The sequence below is a fragment of the Vanessa cardui genome, chromosome 12, assembly GCF_905220365.1.
Source record: "Vanessa cardui chromosome 12, ilVanCard2.1, whole genome shotgun sequence".
NCBI lineage: Eukaryota > Metazoa > Arthropoda > Insecta > Lepidoptera > Nymphalidae > Vanessa > Vanessa cardui.
In genome coordinates this window covers 4,784,144-4,805,955 of record NC_061134.1, presented here as the reverse complement: position 1 = coordinate 4,805,955, position 21,812 = coordinate 4,784,144, and the positions used below count along the sequence as shown (strand labels likewise).

The 21,812-nt window shown below is 31.6% G+C and overlaps 3 non-coding genes across 3 annotated transcripts; 2 read left to right on the top strand and 1 right to left on the bottom strand.

The window, feature by feature from the left end:
* Window positions 1-6,361: 6,361 nt before the first annotated feature.
* On the top strand, window positions 6,362-6,434 carry Trnak-cuu. The gene has a single exon. It is a non-coding gene; the product is annotated as a tRNA-Lys (tRNA).
* A 1,542-nt stretch (window positions 6,435-7,976) lies between these two features.
* Window positions 7,977-8,049, top strand: Trnak-cuu. The gene has a single exon. It is a non-coding gene; the product is annotated as a tRNA-Lys (tRNA).
* Window positions 8,050-12,481: 4,432 nt separating this feature from the next.
* Trnag-gcc lies at window positions 12,482-12,552 on the bottom strand. Its single transcript has one exon. It is a non-coding gene; the product is annotated as a tRNA-Gly (tRNA).
* Window positions 12,553-21,812: the final 9,260 nt, after the last annotated feature.

The window sequence follows — 21,812 nt, the reverse complement described above, 5'->3', positions numbered from 1 at the left end:
TAGCTTACAACATAATTATATGAGAAATAAATCCGTTTATTGTAATAATTTACGGACTAATACGTTTTTGCAATACGCACAGAATTACTGATTGCCGATCATTGAATAAATATAATACATATATCATATACATATGGGTAAAAATTACGCAAAATATATAACTATAAGTATATACAAAAAACAGATTTACCTAAGTGATTTATTTAAACCGCAAACATAAGCGACAATAAAACCGATAATTATAAGTACTTTTATGTGAAAGATTAATTTGTTGATGCTACTCAGTGGACATCACTTTCTGGTAAAACATATCGACATTAACACGCAATTTTTCGACGTACGCTCGTCAAGATGCGTTTTTTATTTAGAAGTCGAGAACAGAACACAATTTGCGATGAGCACTAAATTAATTACAACAAACATAAGCTCCATCGCGTTCATTATTCCGACTATAAAGCCGTCGCAACGGTCGTAAACGACGGGTGAATGATTCGATATGTTCATATTGTCATCATACTAAGAAGTGAACGTATGCGAACTGAATTAACCTTTATCGCCAACGATTTCACACATGGCATAAATCAGATGAAATCTTTTTATTCTTTAATCAATTCGCTAATTCCATTTCATTAAATTGTACTTATATATCTTGCTGAGTTTAAGGACGATGTTGTAAAGTTATATTTACGTCAATTATACGAACAAGAAACGTGAGACTTAGCACATATAAGTATATAATAAATTAACTGTTTCTCGCAACTCCGCCGCCGTCAAATTCCTTATACAGTAAATTGCGTATTTTACATTATAATATTCATTCATAATGTGCTTATTAATTCATATTAACAAAACGAAATTAAAAATTATATCGCCATCATTATCGTCACTGAAAATTACTGTTTATCTATGAATAAATAACAATAAATTAAACACTTTAAAGTTTCTGTTCTATTGGTTACAACACAAAAGTAAATTTGGCCAAACATTTGTAGAGGTGTTTGCTCCACACGATCGTCCAACATTACAACTTGACTTCATTCTCTATCCAACTCGATCAAAACAGACTCTCCACACATACATAAACTCATCCCCCACTGAGGACGTTGAAGTGACAGGTGCTTCTGTGCTTCACCTCGACACTGATGTGTGGAGTGTTCGTTGGTACGGGTACAATTTACCGCCGTCGGGGCGATTGCGCACCAACACTAGAACTACCTAGTCTACATGTGGAGGCTTGGACGAATAGTTGGACTGTTAACTATTAGTTGATCGGTCGTGAGGAATCGTCATGAAGCAAACTGTGCGCGCTTCGTGCAATGTTTGATTCGTGTTGGTATAAATGCGCCGCTGCCCATATCTATTAAACCTGGTATTATTGTAAAGACTCAAACGGAAACGGAGCCAATTAAAACGTATTGTCACAATAAATCGATCATTGTTAATATTTTCTACGTACGAACTAAGTTTGCCAAACTGGAGCAGTTTTCCGAGGCGTCCGCGCGTGTATGGAATTTTTTTTTCACATTAATACGACCACCGATTATCACAGAAATTCATCAACTTGGATTTTACATGACCGGCCAAATAATGAGTTTAATGTTTTTGGGGTTCACGTACTTACCATTATCTTCACTTTTAAATACCTCGCCAGATTTGTCGATTCAGGACAGTCCTGTTTTTCAATTAACCGTTATCTATACTATGTAGGTACTAAAAAATGGTATGAAGGAACTCAACTCAAGAAATATAAGTTTTACTTAGCGTTTAGATAGCTACGAGTCGAAATGGCCCAGTGATTAGAACGCGTGCATCTTAACCGATGATTGCGGGTTCAAACCCAGGCAAGCAACGCTGATTCATGTGCTTAATTTGTCTTTATAATTCATCTCGTGCTCAGCGGTGAAGGAAAACATCGTGAGGAAATCTGCATGTGACAAATTTCATAGAATTTCTGCCACGTGTGTATTCCACCAACCCGCATTGGAACAGCGTGGTGGAATATATTCCAAACCTTCTCCTCAAAGAGAGAGGAGGCCTTTAGCCCAGCAGTGGGAATTTACAGGCTGTTGTTGTTGTTGTTTAGATAGCTGACTATTTTGACTTGAATAGACTATTATGTATTAAATGAATCACACATTTTAATAATAATAATGATAACCTATTGGATTCTGTAGTTACTTGAATACGTCAATTAGTTATAATGGTTTTTTTTTTATTCAAACCACATCCAAGATAATTAAATCGATAAAACAATACTTTCGGTGATGCATTGCGAAAGTATTCATACATTTTATTTTAATTATTCTCTTTGGAGTATTTGTATTCCGTAATTTCACAAAATTTATACACATTTGCATGCGAGTGTACTCTATCTGAAAGTCGGAGATTCGAATCTGTGATTTAAATACTGTTGTCTATCCCACGCTTAAAAATATGTCGAAAAAATAATCAAACTGGCTACCAATTGCTTTTGGTAGAATAGTTTCGTTTAAAATATGATACACATAGGAAACAATTAAATCGAAAGCCTAATACAGTTCAACGATCTAAAGCCTTTATAAATAATATTAATAACATAATGAATCATTGGAAATCCCGTTTACGGTATATTCGCGAAACAAACCGCAAAGTATACTAAATAATGAACCATGAACCTTCGTTCTTGAACTAACAAGTTCATTAATGAAAGGAAAACATGACCAAGACACTTTTTTTGTTCATTATATAGAAAAACAGTAATGGTTTCTAAACTGTGTTACGGTGTAAGTGAAGTCGGTAAAAATGATGTGATGACCGATTTCCAATTTCAAAGTATCATCACTTATGGTACAAAGCTGTGCGTGGAAATACAAGTTCATCAATACATAGTATAAAGTCGCTGTCTGTCCCTACGTATGCTTAGATCGTTACAATTACGCAACGGGTCTGGATGCAGTTTTCTTTAAATATATACAACGATTTAAGAGGAAGATTTTTGTATATAATACATTTACGATATAGTAAAAAAAAGAACAATTCTGTAGTATATTTAATTTTAGTATTACACCCTTCTGGTAGCTTCTTTATGAATATCTTTGTAGGTGACTGGGATCAACCGCATTACGGTCATTCAAAGGCTATACTACCAATACTGGTCTGCTCAAGATTAGTTGAATACAGCAAAATTAATCATTATTATCAGCAGCCGTGCACCGTTCTCAAGACTAACGAATAATATTTTTTTTTCTAATTATATATATATATAATTATATTTAAATATTATAGATGGTTATATCGAGTAATATATTTAGATTCGCAGGCTGCTACTGGTCAATTATTAATAGTAGAGCCTGATACATATAATACAATTTACCTGAAATTCAAGCCCCGACCAACAGTTGGAGTGATCAGCAGATGCTAGAAGCCTCCTCCTCGATGATTTCTATATCTTCAATATTATTATTTAAACGAAATTATAAAACCATATTTCGAAATATATTTCACGATAACGAGCTATTAGTAGCCACCTTACTATTATTCCTAACTCACTTAGAGTAATTCTATATTTAACCGAAAGACGAAACCACTCAGTATCACCATTCTTTCTACAGTCAAATCATTGAGGCTTCAATGAATTATAAAATGACTCAGAGAAATCCGGAAACCATTCACCTCATTATACCTAAACTAAGATTAATCACATTGTCGATCTGACTGCTGATCAAATAACCGGAGTTTATCGTAATTCCATTCAACCATTACTCGTTGTAGAATATTCATTGTAGTCGGATTTAATGAATGAAATGGACGTGAGGAATTTACATACGTAATAAATAACCAGTGTATATAGTGCTAGTAATACAAAACACATATATGTGTCTTCAAAATATTATCAAGGTATATAAAGACTTAAGACATTTTGTCACAAATATCAAATTATTAAATTTAAATAATGTTTGTTACGTTGATTGCTGTATACGATTTTAAATAACTCTCTTAGTCATTGCTAAAATTAACCAATCGAATCGAATCGACACTTATAACGATTAATATAAAAATACTTAAATCAGTATTAATAGTTTTCTTTAAAGCGTTGCTATTTATTACAATTATGCTTGCTATTTTATGTTACAATTCAATATGTTCCTCACAGAAACTTATAGACACTAGGTAAATTCAATAGCATCACAAAAACACGTTCGCCTGTGATCTCACAATTTCCCTAAAAAGGGGAATAGGCGCCACGACACTCGGCCTCTTCAATATGCCACCGGTGTCGCTCACAGGAAACGACACGCATCGACGTAGACAGTTAGCTTTACTAAGCAACACCAACGAATGACCTAGCTTAGAAGTTAACAACGGCTATTATTTTTCCATTATATTAAGGATATTTAAAAAAGGATAAGGCTTATCAAAATTACTGAAGTAAGAAAATATACAGCTTTAGATTAATTATGAAATGGATTGTTGAAAAACCATGAAGTAAATGTCATTTGTATTGACAATTTTAATAAATTGAACTAATAATTATCGTCTTATGCGTTCTTACTTATCTTGTTTCGAACTTCGAAGTTGAAATGCTTAAAAAATAATAATTGTATTGATTTATAATAGCTTTTTATGACATTTTGCATGTCTCCGAGAAGCGCGATTCGAATTAATATTAAATTGTTAATCGATTAAATCGAATCGCTTCTGATGAGTTCGAGTTATATCTCTATAAAATCCGAAGTAATTTAAACGACTTGTAATATTATTCATTACAAAATGTAGATATTCTAGGCTGTAATATACTTTGCATATTATATTCGCATCGCATTTGAACATAGTTATTCTACATAATTATAAATTACCAACTATGGTTAATTATACTTTTTTTTTCTTCCGTCGCAGATTAAAATTCTGTTTGTGTAAATAACAATTTTAAAGTTTTTTGACAATTCAAACGTAATCATATCAAAAATTCTATGTAATGATTGTATCGACTACTAATGCAACTGTCAATTACTATGCAAGCAAAATATCGATACAATTTAATCAACCCTATTTCGAGCTTGTCTATTGATTTTTAAAATACTATCTTTTGCCATATACTAAGAAGATGGACGGATGTCAAATATGGCGCTATTATAAATTAACTACATAAGAAATGAAACAATATGATAAAGTTTAATATAGGTTTATTTCAAAAATGTTTTGTACTGAACAGTTTTAAAAATAGACTTTGCTATTATTTAAATATATTTTGTTATAATATTTATCGGACTAGTGACTTCAGTGTATTTATGATATACTTGAAGATGATTCGTAAGATGTTTTATATATATTTTTTGTTTTTTATCAAATAGAAGAGGGATCATCAAACATGATAATAAAGTATTTATTGGTTTTTATAGGGCAATTAAAACTACCAGTCGCTTAAGTTAGTTAATTTTGTTATTTAGATAAAACAGCGTACATGGTATATTTGCAATCACGTATACGGTAAAAGTGTTGCCACTCACAAACAAAAATATTAAAATAATTATTTGTAATTTAATAGTATTAATGAACTGCATAATTAACAGATTCAAACAAAAGAACGTCTGTGTGTATACATAACTTTTTATCATACCATACAAAAGACTTCATTTAATTAAAAGCTCGTCACAAATTATCAGAATATCAGCTTTTGAATTTCAATATAACTTATTAATAGCTCTACAATCCGATTTAAATTATTAAATGATTTCTCGAAACAATATTTTGTTCAAGATTTTAAAGAAGTACAGTCGGAGTAAGAAAAGGGTTCGTCACCTTAAGATCGAGAATAACATATTGCGTCGTAATGATTTTATTCAAAAGGTACTAAGAGGTGAAGACTCGATAAAGGAATTAATTTGAAAACTGACGAAGGTTTTCTTACTCTGACTGTACTATATAAACCTTGCACTATGGAATCTGATGACACGATAAAGATTTGGACACGTTAATCTACAGTTACACGATGATGCATATTTGTTTAATAACAAGAGTCTATTAGTCAGTTACCTAACAAAACTGTATAAACTAACAAATCTGACTTGGCTCATATTTCACACCCGTTGTGTATAATTTAAAGTAAACTGTTTTCAAATAACTTACATATAATTATTTAAAATAAGGTTGTAAAAAACGAAATGTAATACCTACCTAATACTTGACAAGTGAGTAAGCTACAACTGTTAATTTCAGGTAAAGTAAATAATGTGTAATAATGTTTCGTTAAATATAGACAAAGTTATTTCGTTCAAGCTAAAGAAAATAGGTCGAGTTTTTGTTTGACAAATATTTCTATTAAAATAGATATATTGCATCTAACTATAGGACATGATTATTCATTTCACATGCAGCTGCATAAGCCCGGCTAGCTCAGTCGGTAGAGCATGAGACTCTTAATCTCAGGGTCGTGGGTTCGAGCCCCACGTTGGGCGTTTATTTTTAACTGGTGTTTTTGATGATAAGAACGTTTTATACAATTGTATGCTATTAGTTTTATAGCAAAAGAAGTTAATAAAAATTCTTATTTTGTGTACAATTAATTACCTTCATTTTAACCATTAACGACAAGCACTAAGAAACGTTTTGTAGTGGGTGAATTAACACAATGATTTCTCTCTTTCTTACATCAGTGTTAGAGTATTTGAAAGAGAAAGACAGAGCATTATATAACTTTACAACCGCTCTTACAGAAAAGGGGGAATGTAGAAGCTTTTATTACATGTAATGTTTAGTGCAGATGGTAATATTAGTAATACTACGTACAAAACTAAAAAGATGAGATAAAATATTTCTTAAAAATAATAATTACACTTAATACTATTTATATACAGTTTAGCGTTTCTTGTACACTATTAATTAAAGCCCTTTTTTATGTAAAAAAAAAAAACAAAAAGAGCTTTAATGAATGTTGTCTTAATTTTCGCGATTACACATTGAAATAAAACTAGTTATAACGGATTTGAATCGCGTATATGAATTATTTTTGGCATCCCGACGTTTCGAGCACTTTACAGCGTTCGTGGTCACGGGTAGGCTATCTTACATAGGCCAAACAAAGAGAAGTATCGGTATCAGGGTCAAGGAACATATAGGAGATGTCAAAAATAGGCGTTCTTCAAAGTCTGCAGTCTGTGAACATGCTCTGAATAAACCTAACCATTTTATTCGATTTGATAAACCACAGATCCTCGCTAAAGAACACGGATTCATTCCTAGAATGATACTCGAGGCTATTGAAATTCAAAAACATCCGAACTTCAATAGAGAAGATGGTTGGAGACTTTCTATTACCTGGGATCCACTTCTTAAAAATTTAAAATCCCAAATGCCTAAAGATACAGTCAGTGCCTTCTGCGTGCAACCGGAACGTTACTCAAGATACCAATTGAGAAATCGTTGGCTGATGAAAATTGTACTAACAATTTTACTTTTTTCAAACTATTCTGAAACTTGACTGCAGCGCCACCTACCGGGGCGAATGCTTACCATTGATGGATTAACTCAAATGCACGCAAAAAATCATTAAAATTAGTCCAGCCATTAAGGACTATACACAAATCCAAAATTATATACCTATATAAGAACAGCTCGTTTTATTTTGAAATATATACGTTTATACCATAATTACATTGGATATACTTATTTCTAAAGAAACATAAATATTACGTACTAAGGTAATTATTTTAGAAGAAGTAAACTTTACATTGGTTCCTAAACGTTTCCAATTATTAAATATTAAACATTTATCTAACGTACATTTATACTAAAATTGAAGATTAAACAGAATTTTTCTTGGTGCACAAACGTACGTTTCTTCTAATTAATTATCATAGATTATTTATCAGTTCACGGTAGCCGCCCAAGCAATATTCTCTTTTTCGGGATACAGTGAGATCAGGAAATATGTACCTGGCGGAAATCAACGAGAACGACACGTTTAAATTAGGATTACAAATAACAACTCAATTGGACAAGCCTGGCTAGCTCAGTCGGTAGAGCATGAGACTCTTAATCTCAGGGTCGTGGGTTCGAGCCCCACGTTGGGCGAAATTTTTACTTATAAATTTATTTTGTAATACCTTATATGACATAAAATTAAAATCATTACTTTCCAATGACAAATGATTAACATCGTTAACATTACGCTCATAAAATCAATAATTAAATTGATACTCACACATTGACAATAACAATGTAATAGTTTCACATTCTATATTTATTATAAGGTTATATATAATATCAGCATCTACATTGTTTAATAACTAGTTTTTGCACGCGATATTACTCGCGACTTATGTCTATTTCTTTATGCAAAATTTAATAATTAGGCGAGTGGTTAAAGCTTGAGGGCGTAACTAACAAATAAACATACAATTGCATTTGTAACGTAATTAGGATTCGCCTCATACTCAACATTCGCATATAACGGCGCAAAACGTGCCAGAAAGTAGGTTTTACTAAAAATACAACCTCACAAAATTGAACCTAACGTAAAAGATATGCATTACTTTACCAACAAAAAGTGCTGGTAAGTAAGGAAACACTTAAAGCTCAAAACGCATTCTGAGATAAGAAGCAATACGCTGGCAAGTGATTTATCGTCCCACATTAACCGGTTATCTCCTCTCATGTTTACTGCCTATAATATTTTGAAATAGCAACTGATAAGCTCTTTATCAAACACTTACTCATCTTCTTTATTACAACTTTAAAACGACTTTAAAATAATTCATACGAAAACATTCGGTTTTAAGTCCAGACACCTCCGTTGTCGGAACCAGTGTATCGTAACTAATTATTACATTTCAAGGAACCTTTGTTTCAAAATATTTTAAAAAACAAAATATATATCTTAAAATACATAAAGATTTGAAAATTATCATATATACATATGTATATTAGTTTGGAATTTAGATTATACCACAAAAATCGAAAACTAGAAGGAATATTCTAATTTAAGAAAAGTTTTGGTTTTTGCCAGTCTCTATGTATATGAAAACAAGGAAATATTCAAGAGATTTTTACATTAATAAATACAAATAACATTTAAATTAAAATCATTACAAAACATTAAAATTAATACAGTATTACGTAAAAATGAACTATTATTGATGAAGGACAAGGATTATCTATCATTGTATGTTTCTGATATAAGTAAATTATAATAAAGACTTCACTTATGTTCATCTAAAACTTTCACTAATGTTACTTGGTGGTAGGGCTTTGTGCAAGCTCGTCTGGGTAGGTACTACCCACTTATCAGTTATTCTACCGCCAAATAACAGTAAACTATTGTTGTGTTCCGGTCTGAAGGGTGAGTGAGCCACTGTAACTACAGGCACAAGGGACATAACATCTTAGTTCCCAAGGTTGGTGGCGCATTGACGATGTAAAGAATAGTTAATATTTCTTACAGCGTCATTGTCTATGGGCGATGGTGACCACTTACCATCAGGTGGCCCATATGCTCGTCCGCCAACCTAAACCATAAAACAAAAAACAAGCATTACAAAGAATATCAAAATAAACGTTATTTAAAAGTACTTTTGAATATTTTTTCTGAATAAAAGGTTACCCTTTGCTTTTAATCATCTACATTATTTTAGTGACAGTAGTGTCAGTTTTAGTCTATTTCTAGTTATAAACACATTTTAACAGCGTTGCCTATAAATATTCTAGGCGAAGTTTTATGCTCTTTCAAGAAGGTGTAAGGCTTAAAACATGCACATGTGACATTTTTACAGCTGACACAAAAGAAACTACGTTATGTTTTCTATAGTCGCCTTCATTTGTTCTAATCATTTCAGCTCTTATCGATATTATATTCTAAGACATTATTCAATTAATGTTGTTTTAAGTGCTGACTACCCATACGTTTAGTATCGAATGTTACTATGCGCTTCATGAGATAAAAATGCACGGGATGCGAGTTGTAATCGATTTTTATGTTGCATTTATAAAATTAATGCACAATGTGTCACTGTAACTGAGTCATCACCGACAATTGTCTGGCTGTCTTTTGTATCTATTATATTATAACGATAGCACGAAATAAGCATAATATGCGCTGAAGTTACCAGTGTATTCCATTTTTATATTTTCTTATATTACTTGATTGCGTTTAAGAAGAATATACAAATAAACATCAAACATTTTACGCTACGTTACGTTTGTATCAAGAATATGAATTAGAACAACTAGTTGAATATCTGTAGCAAAATAAATTATTTGTTATTAATTTGTTATATTTAAAAAACTGGCAGAAAAAAAATCACACATTTACTTACACAAAGTGATTAAAACAATAATTAATAATTGATGTATGCGCTCAATACAATTTTTTCAATTTTCGAACCAGATAATTATACTTTTGGACGGCTAGATCGTCTTTTTTTTATTTATTTGATTATTTTCGACGAGTTATTCGCGGTGTTCTTGTCCCCTAATTTTAAATCTCATGATCCGATTATATTAACCGTTGTATTGCATAAGCATGCGACGGCTTGGAATAATAAAAGTACACTCGTAAAAGTTCCGCTACACCGTCATGTAAAACAATAGGCCGCCTACATGCTCTAGATTATACAAATTCTACCAATGCATTCATAATGCGTACGACAGATATAAACATCTTCGACTCCTTATAATAGGTACAGAGAGACGAAAATAATTGCATTTACTTAAAACAAAATTGCAGCATGTTATAAGAAGTTGACTTTTTGCTAAGAATAGCTTAGCGAAAAAATTGTATTAAGTACAATAGTGTCTACAGTTAACATACTTCGATTTTTTTTTATAATTGTGGTCAATAAATAAAAAAATGTCCGTTTTATTATTTAAGTTGTTCATGTTTAAACAATTACTGGGACCGTATAAGCATTCTTACACCCACAGTCAACATCTGAGCTGAGTTTGACTTGGTTTCATAAACGAAAGTCACGCGGGATCGTATTCATACCGTTACGCGCGATTTCAGTACGTGGGACGTGTCCTAGGTGCGTTGGAACGGATTATCCCTTAACTGCAAGACCATGCGTCATGAGTTTCGGATATGGACTTGTAGGGTGCGGCGTTGAAGGATTTATATCCGCTGGGTCTCAATTGTTCGAAGCAAGTTTCTGTTGAATATTTAACGACGTAATATCTTACTTATGTTTCTTACTTGTCCCAACACCCTTTTCATATTCACAATGTTTCTTCGATTCTGATATTTCATTTGTATTTCTTTTCGGAAATTGTTATTAATCCTTGGTGGCAGAGTTTTGATTGGGTGTGAGCTACTAAACTAGGCGATATAAGGAATGGTTAACATTTTCAAAGCATATTATTCGATACAAGATTTTATAGATGATAAAAAAGCGTGGAGTTAACCTGTTGACTTCCAAGCAGGATACATTAATTTAAACAATTGTATTTAATTAACATGACTTTGTATTTTTTAAATGTTAAAAAAGAGTAACTACTGAGTTTCTTGCCGGTTCTTCTCGGTAGAATCTACTTTCCGAACCGGTGGTAGCTTCACTTAATTGTAAAATGACGATTCAAAAGTGGTTATAAAAGCCGACTTGAATAAAGTTTATTTTGATTTTGATTTTGATTTCTTAGAGCACCAATGTATGGTTGGTAGTGACCATTAACCATCAGAGGACCTATTTGTCCGTCTTACCTATATAATAAGAAAAAAAAATTATTTTGAAGAATATATCAGTTTATATAGAAGTTTATTTTTATAGCGAGTTAATAGGGAACAGTCCACAGAGCATTATAAAAAAATAACACAACTTACATGTCCCTCGTTCCTCGTCTTCTCTCCTATTAAGGAAAGATGGCTTCGGAAGTTATCTCAAAACGAAAAAAATAAGCGTTAACATTATTTAGATTCAGAAAACATTGAGTAACGAAACGCAAACTCTCGTCGAGGAAAATGAAAAAAAAAATTATAGTTATTACTATAATTCAATAACAACCGCATGCAAAAACAATAAAGTCAGTGCAGTAAAAGAAGTCTAAATTAATTATTGTGCTGTTTTATATTAACGTAATTTTAATGGCCAAATTATAGTATTTTAAAATTATTATTATAAGTTATTACTATGAATAATATGAATAAGCCGCTGAACACATTATAATCTGTTAAAATTTAGCGCAGTAGTGCCATCTATTAGTGAATAGCAACAATGTGTTGTGAAGATCTTTATATAGTTACTAGTGATACGTACAGATGGCGCTGTTTTATTATTATTACACCAAAATAAATTGAATATTTTGTGAGTGCTTTTGATGTTAACTTTCCTCAAACAGAAATTATAAATTTACAAGTACCTATTACTAAAACTTTCAACAGTTTGAATCGGAAACAAATAATTCTAATTTTTAACAGATTATATATATTTTTTTAAACTCCAAACTATATTTTTTTTTTAAAACAATATTAAAACCAATAACTTCAAAACTAAAAGTACATATTTACAAAAAGAGTTGCATCGGCCGGGAATCGAACCCGGGCCGCCCGCGTGGCAGGCGAGCATTCTACCACTGAACCACCGATGCTTACACCTTTCAATCTAAAAATTAAATACTTATAGAAAAATTCACTCACTCACATGTGTGAATTTCTTTTACCAATTTTATCACTTTAATATATTTTTCATTTCGATCTCTTTTTGTTATGTTACAGTTTACAATCTTGCTTTGACGCGAGTGATGTTTCATCTTAAGGTCGGACGCAACACGGAAGATGTTCTATCAGATCGGGACAGAGATGCCATGCCCGTCATACGCTCGTTATATCCCGCATGGAGCATAGAGAGGCAAGATATGATTTGCGAACCCTCTACCTGTGAGAAGTGGTGTCAAAGATTCTCCCTAGGGAATTAACGTGCAGTTTTGTAGTCTCTTTCTGATCCATGCTCATTGTCGAGAAATAGAAAACAATAGAAAAAGACCAATGCTATTATTAAAATGATAAGCGTGAAAAAGTTTGCGCCATTAAGATATTTTCACGTAACTGGACATGACTTATAAACATTTTTACGATTCATTGCTTATATCATGTTTAACAATCTTAATAACTTAATAATTACATATGTTTTGTTTTTTCTTAAGATATTTCTTAAGATGGGCATTATTGTACCTATTTATACTATACCAAATATTATATTATACCAAAAAGATACAGATATGTCTATATACTACCGTTATATACATAAATAAATAGTAATAAATGCATCACACTTTATAATTTTAGAAAATCATTTTGTATTAAAATGATTTTCTATTCAATAATAATCATCATTATTAGCTCGATTTTGTCTATTATTATTATTAATAATACTAATACTCGCTTAAACAATAGCTTGCAAATAAAATAAAGCTAATCATACAATCATAATCATACTGCAATTTTCATTCCCCTGCAATACAGTATAATATACCTAATAAGTTAAAATTAGATATAGGTACACACTTAAAATAGAATTAGCATTAATTAATCTTATATTCACATAGCTCTATAAGAATATAAAACTGAATATTGGAAAAAACAAACGATTAGCTTATCTAAAAGTATCCGAATCCGCTTACTATGAATCTATAATAAAAGTCAATAAAATAGTAATTTATACTCCACGGCTATTATTCTTAGTGAGTTCAATGACCTGCAGTATTAGTATATTATAATGCCAGTCAATTATATATATCGATATTAGCTTGAAAACATAACGAACCAATACAGTTTTAGTGAAGATTATATTACCAGCCACAAGTCAGAAAGCCCCTAGGAAGCACAATCCAATCGGTGTTTTGTAAGAAATGTATATGGCCTTCGAATTTCAAATACGATATATAATACGCATAATAAAGAAAATTAACGTGGCATCTAAAAAGGTTTTAGTTATTATATTACCAGATCTGTTGAAATCTTAACTCGGTTACAGAATTGAAGAAGTTCTATAAATACTGTGAATGAGCGTTTAACAGAACTCCGTGTAGTTTTTTAATTTGTATTATCGTCAGATTTTTATGACATCGCATAATTAGAAGATGATTATTTTTTTTTTCTTAACCGATAATTGCGGGGTTCAAACATAGGCAAGCACCATTGAATTTTCATGGGCTTTATTTGTATTTATAATTCATCTCGTGCTTGGTGGTGAAGGAAAACATCATGAGGAAACCTGCATGTGTCTAATTTCATAGACGTTCTACCACATGTTTATTCCATCAGCCCGCATTGGAACAGCGTGATGGAATATGATCCGCACCCTCTAATCAATGAGAGAGGAGGCATTAGTTCAGCAGTGGGAAATTTACAGGCTGTCGTTGTTGTTGTTGTTATTGTATTATATTTTTTACAATAAAACCATCTGTAGCTAAAATTATGCACAATAATATTGTAGGTTTATTTATAGGTTTACTTTAAATGTTGTTAATGGCTATTCTTTTTGCAACACAACCATTTTGTTGTATAGTTTTCTCATAGAAATTTAAATAATAAAGGTTGCCGTTTTCAAGCCCAAGAAAAAATATATTATTACATAATTATTTGGAAAAGCTACTAAAGATTAACAAAAATAAACTATATACAAGTGTAAACATTAAAACAAGCATTAAATATATCCTCTGCTAAAACATTTCACAGTAACTTCTGGGAAAATATTTACTTACAAGTAGATACATACATACTATAAAGACATTTCGCGATTTTGATGTGTTTCGAAGTCGTTTCGTGAAGATTTATATCTCTACTCACGAATTGATACGCTGTCAATAGACGCTTTATAGGAAAATACAGTTATCTCGTGATTCGGAGAAGAGATCATAATAGAGCAATAAACACCTAGCATCTAGCATCGACCACAACAGAGGTGAAGTTAATTTGCATAACATTTATTTAAAAAGGATCGTAAAGCTTGAAATATATTTTACTTTAGATTGAGTGTTCGCGTTATAACCACAATATAAATTACATCAATTAGGTAACTTATACCTATATGTGTATCTACCTAGATTGTGATTTTGTCTCTTGTATCTTTTTAGGTAATGTTTTTATTTTTAATTGTGGTCACCAGCAACATTGGGAACTAAGTTATTATAACCCTTGTGTCTTATTGCGTTATTATGAGTGGGTGGTAGCTACCCTGTTGGGCTTGCACAAAGACCTACCAAGTAATTATTTTTTCTGCCTTCGCAACGTTAAATTTTTACATCGGCATACCATTACTTTACAGAACGACGGATGATCTTAGATGTGACTTTGGCCTGTACACAATATCGTCAATATTATCAACGGAATTGAGATAAGATGTTCCTTGTATGTGTAGTCTTTTTTATGGTATAGGTTAGCGGACGAGCAAATGGTCCACCAATGGTAAGTTGTCACCACCGCCCATAGACAATGGCGCTGTAAGAAATATTAACTATTCATTACATCGTCACTGCGCCACCAACCTTGGGTACTAAGATGTTATGTCCCTTGTGCCTGTAGCACTGGCTCACTCACCCTTCAAACCGGAACACAACAATACTGAGTACTGTTATTTGGCGGTAGAATAACTGATGAGTGGGTGGTACCTACCCAGACGGGCTTGCACAATGCCCTACCGCCAAGTAAAAATATACAGTAGTCAACATACTGTTCACACTGTAATATAATGCATGAGGAATTTAAGTGTCGGAGTAGGACCTAAACATTTTTGTTTAACAACACTATGAATGACTAATAAGGGTGGCAGCAAACAGGATTAAGCATGGCTAGGAGAGTCTACCATTATTTTTCCTTTCACGTATTACGTTTTCTACAAATTTAGGATGCATAGAATACAACAGTCTACTTGTTCATTGAATATACTCATACTATTATTTTTTTTTTATTTTTTGGACACATAGAACATTAAAAAGGTAAATTTATTAATTTGCAAATCAGACAATTTAAATACGAGGCTTTATCATTGAAAAATAATCTTTAAAATGGCTAAATAGCAGATTTTCGTCTCAGACTGAATGCTATAAGAGCTAAGCCGCGGGTACAGTTAGTAATAGAATAGTACGGTAAAACATTATTAAAATTATATTTAATGATAATTAACTATATACAAAGAAGTATTTGCATTACAAAAATAAATAAAAAAAACATTACTTGATCTAAACAACAATAATGTGAACACAAAAACAGAAATTAACATCTGACGACTGTAATCATCATCACTGATTTTACAAAAAAAACTGATTAAAATTTATTTATAAAAGGTAAGAACATAAAATCCAACGACTTATCGTTTACGGAATATTAAAAATGTCAGGAATATTCGATTGGAATATGCACTATGTTTGACGTCATTATCATAATGTCACATCTCTTTAATAGCCTGTTGGACCACATTATACTTTGTATAAGTAAGAACTCGCCTCTTCGTATTGAAATATTTTATAGTTTTATCTCTTATATTTTTATTTACAGAAACAATCGATCCTTTCGCCCGCTATAGATTGTACTAACACGTGTCCAATACTTGACGTGAGTCGAGATAGCCCAGTGGTTAGAACGCGTGCATCTTAACCGATGATTGCGGGTTCAAACCCAGGCAAGCACCACTGATTCATGTGCTTAATTTGTCTTTATAATTCATCTCGTACTCGGCGGTGAAGGAAAACATCGTGAGGAAACCTGCATGTGACAAATTTCATAGAAATTCTGCCACATGTGTATTCCACCAACCCGCATTGGAACAGCGTGGTGGAATATGTTCCAAACCTTCTCCTCTAAGGGAGAGGAGGCCTTTAGCCCAGCAGTGGGAATTTACAGGCTGTTGTTGTTGTTGTTGTTGTTGTTGTGTCCAATACAAGCTGTTCTTTTGGCCGGTATTTGTTCGTAAATGTCATCCTGTTTCTCTTTCTCATAAAAGTAACAGCCTACAAAATATCCCTCAGCTAGTCAAAGTCCTTTCGTTACCTTTACTCAAAGGCTCCACTTCTCAGACAGATCTCTTCTGAAAATGTTCTCCTTCACCTTCGAACAAGAGATGAATTAGAAAAATCCGAGTTCAGTGATTTATAATAAATTCAGCTGATGGTCAAGCACGTTCTTGAACTCGCAGTCTTTGATTAAAATTCATATGTAACACTGGGTCATCTCGGTGTGTCTCATAAGTATATGATATATAGTATACTAGCGGCCCCACCCAGCTTCGCAAGTGTGCAATGCTGATGCTAAATATACTATCAATGTATTATATACAAAAACCTTTTTCTTGAATCACTCTATCTATTAAAAAAAAACTTCAAAATCTTAAGCATACGTAGGGACAGACAGCGGTCTCTTTCTTTTATACTATGTAATGATAAGATTACATAAGTTTAATTGAAATGTTAAAATGTAATTCGCGCAAAATCGTAATAAGTAACTTATAAATATTATATCAGGCGATAAATTGATACGGCTACTCATTTACTCACACAATTTAAAGGGAAGGCTTATGTTAATTTCACTATGTAACTATATTACGTAAATTATCCCTGACAGTGCTAGAGAAATTAATCATAATATATTACGGCCTACTGCCTACGTTAAGTACCTACACACGAACAACAGTTAATACCGTGCAGCTGCGTCGACTGTCCCACCTCTGAGGGCATGGCAAATGACTTATAGACTTGCTTCTTTATTTTCTTTATTTGTACGTTGGTTATATAAAACAGTTCTTTGATAGCTCTGTGGTAAAAACTAACCTAGATATCGACTAAATCTTTCATAATCGGTATCATACGGCTTCCGCATACTAAACAATCCACGTGGAAAATATACAGTGTATACATTTATATAGGTATTGGATTACTTTAATAAAATATAGGTATGTTTTCTTTACCAAAAGAATTTACATGTATATTATCAAAAAAACCTTATCCTTTTGACTATGATGATTTTTAAAGCCTCGTCGTATTTCCTGTGACTGTACCAATAGCTACTTAAACTAGTTCCTTTAATAACGAGGTATGTACCTACAGGATAGAATAACTAGGTCATATCGTGACCTAGAATTTAGCAGCTGACTGTCCTCACCAGTTTGACTTCATGTTGACTTGGTTTTGTCAACTAATAAATAAAATTTTAACAAAAAGAAAAACCGACTTCAAACAAAACACTATTTTAAAACAAATGAATATGCACGAAAAAGTAATAAAAATAATTGCGTATTCAACATATTTTTTAGAGTCTTCCTAAGTTAAATGAAATGAAAAATATTAGACTACTTAAACGTCGATTAACGATTATATCATGTAGTTATAGTTATTGGTATATTTGGAGCCGGTGTCAGCCACGGTGCCCTTGCCCCAACAATCAAATGAAAGAAGCGATACGAGCCCCTTGATTGATCCAGTATATTATTGTGTAAAAGGTAATTTGTAAAAAACATATTTGTTAAAGTATTCTCGTATTGTTTTTTTGATAGATATACTGTAGGGTTTTATTGGCTGACACCGACTCCAAATATAACAATAATTATAACTACATGATATAATCGTTAATCGACTTTTAAGTAGTCTAATATTTTTCATTTCATTTAACTTAGGAAGACTCTAAAAAATATGTTGAATACGCAATTATTTTTATTACTTTTTCGTGCATATTCATTTGTTTTAAAATAGTGTTTTGTTTGAAGTCGGTTTTTCTTTTTGTTAAAATTTTATTTATTTTTTGATTTTAAGTGAAGCTGATGTTGACTAATTTTTTTTAATATGGATAGATTAAGCGTTCCGTTTATATGAGTCAGAAACTACTTCGAGGACAATTTCAAAGGAAACTTGCGAATAAAACAAAAATAGACTTTCGAAAATGCGGATTTAATACGTCACGCGGCGTAAACTACAAGGATCCCTCGAAATAGCTGTAATCGAACTCAGCAAATCTACGCAACGGATTTTGATGCGGTTTTTTTTAATAGATAGTGTGATTCAAGGGGAAGGTTTGTGTATATAATACATGAACAATATAGTAAAGAAACACTGATAATTTTAGAAGTTTGCGATGTGATGTCGTAAATAAACAAATTCTGTAGTATATTTAGTATCAGTATTGCACCCGTGCGAAGCCGGGGTGGGTAGCTAGTTGATTTTAATATTCGACAATGATAATTACATTAACATAACCACATTACGGAAGGTGACTCAAATATCCAAATAACCTATAAATAAAAAATTCGACTGAATATCGCTAACGTGCTCCTCAGAATTGTTCCGTTCCCTTCCGTTCCGCTACTTTGTCATGGATCCTGTGCTCAGAACCTTACCAAAATTTCACCAAATTACCCTTGAAGTATATATTTTATAATAAAAAAAGAATTATCAAAATTGGTTAACGTGATTTTCAGTTATTCACCTATTTGTCGCGCATATACATAATGCAAATTTAAGACTTATGTCGTTTTCACATGGATACCATCGTCGGAAAAAAAAAAAAAAAAAATGGGACCCCACGGGAAGCACTACCTTTCAAACAAAAAAAAATTATCAAAATCGGTCCACCCAGTGAAAAGTTATGAGGTAACAAACATAAAAAAAAAAAAAAAAAAAAAAAAAAAAAAAAAAAAAAAAAAAAAATAAAATACAGACGAATTGATAACCTCCTCCTTTTGGAAGTCGGTTGAGAAACATAATATACCTTTGGTTTATAGTACGTCTAGCATTTTGATGGTACAAACTAACTAACAAAAACAAATTAAAAGTATAATTAAAGCAATTAGCTTAGTATAACGAAATAAATATGAATGAACAAAAAATATTTTATATACAACTAGGAAAACTGATAACGTTAGATAACAACAAAGATTTTGGTTTAAACATTACAAGAAATCAATCAACTGGTGTGGGTAACAATTTGAAAAACTCATGTTTCCAAATTTTTTTTTTTAAATATCATATCAGATTATATTACCAGTTACTATGTAATCTGATATTAGTGAGAACACCGTGACATAAGGTTACTAAAAATGTACGGTCAGCAAAAAAGTGTTCATTAATCTTTATCATAACTACTCATCGCCTGCCTGTAATGGGGGGATTGGAGCAGGATTAAGACCACGACCTTGGTTTAGTACAACACTAACCCAATGACCCAACCTTAATACCATTATTCGACGTGACCTTTCAATCAAGATGGACTATTGTAGCCTCATTGTATAGCTGTTACCTAAATATATATATGAAAATATAACAAGCATAATTTTTAATTTATGAAACTGATGTTTTTTGTTTAAAAGTAAGTTATAATTTTACGACGCCGACTTTAATGACAAAAAAGTATTCATTAAAATATCGTATTTTTTATATATTTAATCTTTCGTACATGTAATATCCATAATAGTTAATGGTAGATTAATACACCTTCTTAAAAAATATTTATTGTAAATTTTTCAAATGCCAGTATCTTGACCGTACAAAAACCTTTTTTTTATACGTTCATATTCACACGTAATAAATGCGTACGTGATTTTAATATTGTACGAAAAGCTAAACATTATGATATCATCCTCCAAAAAACAAAATTCGATATCATACTTCACAGTAAAAAATAAGAAAAGTAAGCAGTATAGATCACAGTGATTCTATTATTATTTTTATGAATGTTAATTTTTAAAATTGGAATTGATCCTCTCTTATGATTCAGCTAAATATATGTTGTTTTTTAAAGTAAAAGAATTTGAATTGGTTTTGGATCAGGAACGTAGTACCTATATAATAAAATGCCACTGTTATCACAAAAATATTTTAGACACTTTTGAAAATTAAGACGTAGATGTCGATAACATAAAAAGAAAATTGTGATATATTATGTACTACTTTCTATGGAATATAGAACATATTTTACTCCCTATATAGTTTCAAAGATATAGATACATTTTAGGGAATTCGTAACAGGCAATATTTTTTACGTATAATTCTCTTCATTCTCTTTTTTAATGTGTTATATATTCTGTATGTAGCCCAGAGTAGTACATAATAGACAGTATATGTAACTCGATGAAGATTAAAGGGCATTATACCGTTTTCATCTATATTTGTCAACCGATGTTTTACTTTACTCAATACTATCAACGTTAAAGATAATACAAACGGTGAAAGAGGCATTACATTGTAAAAACAAATATAGATTTTTTTTTAATTTGACAAAACTTATTTACACTTAAACTGTAAAACATACTGGCTAGTTATTAAATATTTAAAAAAAAAACAAGTTTCGTTCGTTGAATATCTTTGTTTTTTGTAGATAAAACAAAGAAGTCGTTCTTCATAAGCCACACCGCGTGGGTGGCAGCAATATGTATATTCTGCAACATAAAATGCACTATATTTACATTACCATAAAATTGTAATATTTGTTTTCATACAGAAATAAAGGATCCAAGATTACTGCAAACATGCTTACCACTTTAGGCTATTTCTAAGTTTTGGAATTCGAAGAAATTTTGGAAAATTTATTTGCTGTTCATTTTATTTAAAAGTCCTAAGAACACGGAAACCATACTAAGAAATAAACTCAGAATAAGTTTTATTACATTTCTCTTCTAAGGTCAATCATAACTTTAAAAGAAGTTATGACTGACTAAGGCTGCAACTTGTCATGCCGTATTATTTCTTTAGGTAGGTATGCCTTCTGAGATTACTGCAATAATGCAAAAGCATTTAATCAATTAAGAAAATTGTTCAACTTACAAGTTTCTAGAGCGTGTTTTTAGTCTTTTTTATGCGTTGCTATGCAACGGATGTAACTCAAAATATGCATATTGTTTAAATTTAGTTTCGAAAAATATTTTTGT